This window comes from Stomoxys calcitrans, chromosome 2 (genome assembly GCF_963082655.1).
Source record: "Stomoxys calcitrans chromosome 2, idStoCalc2.1, whole genome shotgun sequence".
NCBI lineage: Eukaryota > Metazoa > Arthropoda > Insecta > Diptera > Muscidae > Stomoxys > Stomoxys calcitrans.
The window spans coordinates 202,781,228-202,782,951 of NC_081553.1; the positions used below are offsets into that span (position 1 = coordinate 202,781,228).

Genomic DNA, 1,724 nt, shown 5'->3' on the forward strand with positions numbered 1-1,724 from the left:
GAACACCGCATGCAATATTTAAGCCAAATCGCTCAAAGATTGCAGATGGTAAAGCCTCAAGAAAAATTTTCCTATATCGTGGATCTATATCATGTTACACACCACATGCAAAATCGGACAATAATTGCGGCTACCAGGGGTTCAAGAAGTTAAAAGACCGATTCGGACCGTACCTGGCACAGTTATTGGAAGTCATAACAAAACACGATATGCAAAATTTCAGCTAAATCGGACAAAAATTGCAGCTTGGAATCGCTCAAGAAGTCAAATATGGCGATGTGGGAGCTATATCAAGTTATACACCGATTTGGACCGTAACATGCACAGTTGTTAGAAGTCATAATAGAACACTATCTGCAAAATCGGACAAAAATTGCGGCTTCCAGAGGCTCGAGAAGTCAAATCGGGAGATCGGTAGGAGCTATAGGAGCTATATCTAAATCTGAACCGATATGGCCCATTGGCAATCCCCAAAGACCTACATAGAAATTAAGTATCTTGACGCTATCGACCTCTATCGACAGACGGACAAACGGGCAAACGGACATGGCTAGATCGACTCAGAACGTCGAGACGATCAAGAATATATATACTTTATGGGGTCTTCGACGAATATTTCGAGAAGTCACAAACGGAATGACTAGATTAGTGTACCCTCATCCTAAGGTGGTGTTGCACTTTGTCTGTTTGTTCCGAATGAACCCAAAAACGGCTGAACTGATTTTCATGACATTTTCACAGATGGTAGACTTTAGCCCCCAGTGAAAAAAGGGTACTTCATTTTGCCATGACCGAGAGGGGGGGGCGGACCCTTTACCTTACGACAATTTTCAAAAACGCCAGATCCTCGAAGATGGGTGCAACAATTTAAGTGATTGGGACAACATGAATATTGTCTGGTAATGATCTAGCGTAAGATCTTATAAACTGTGAGCTTACCGGTACATGCAAGACCTCTATAGAAAGAAGCGAAGTGACGTTATACGCTACTTTCTTCGCATTCGAGTTTGGCAGTAACGCCAATTGACACAATTACATCTTTCTCCGCGACCAACTCGTCCCGACAAAGCACTACGATTGGGATACCGTGCAAAACAAGGTTTTGTGATTTATATAATTCGGATTCATCGCGGCGGTCGGAAACGTCCAGCATCTAAAGGAAGTACTTACGGCAAACCTAAGAATCACGTTGTCAATGAGTTGAAGCCCTACCGTGGATTACAATCAGTAAGTGAGGAACGCGTGCCACGAAGATTTGGTGGACTTCGGTGGTACAAGATCCTTCCAATAAATATTTCGTGGTGATTTTGGTTGATACACACCATAACGCTATACGGCGAGATCCTTAAATAAATTGAATTTGCAAACTGGTTAAAAAGCACAGAGAACTTCGTGCACTAACTTCTGCAGGAAGAAGCTCACATGGTATCGGCGGATCACTTCGCGCTGCTGGGAAACTAAGAACATATGTCTGGCGACAATTTTCAATAAAACCATAATTCAAGCTTCAACAAGCCCCACCCCCAAAAACCGTCATTAAATGACATGTTTACCGAGTGGAGCAATATGCGTATCAAACGAAAGGCAATTGAAAGTAGAATACGAAACTAAGACAAAAATTTGGAATCAAGTACAAAGTGGGCCGTCCCACCGCAAAAATCACCCCAAAACGGACATAAAGGCCGATCGGGACAGTTTGAGATTTGAGAGTAGAATACGAAACT

At 42.6% G+C, this 1,724-nt stretch overlaps 1 pseudogene; it reads left to right on the forward strand.

The window, feature by feature from the left end:
* The first annotated feature begins 933 nt into the window (after window positions 1-933).
* On the forward strand, window positions 934-1,499 carry LOC106090325 (large ribosomal subunit protein eL15-like; annotated as a pseudogene).
* The last annotated feature ends 225 nt before the right edge of the window (window positions 1,500-1,724 follow it).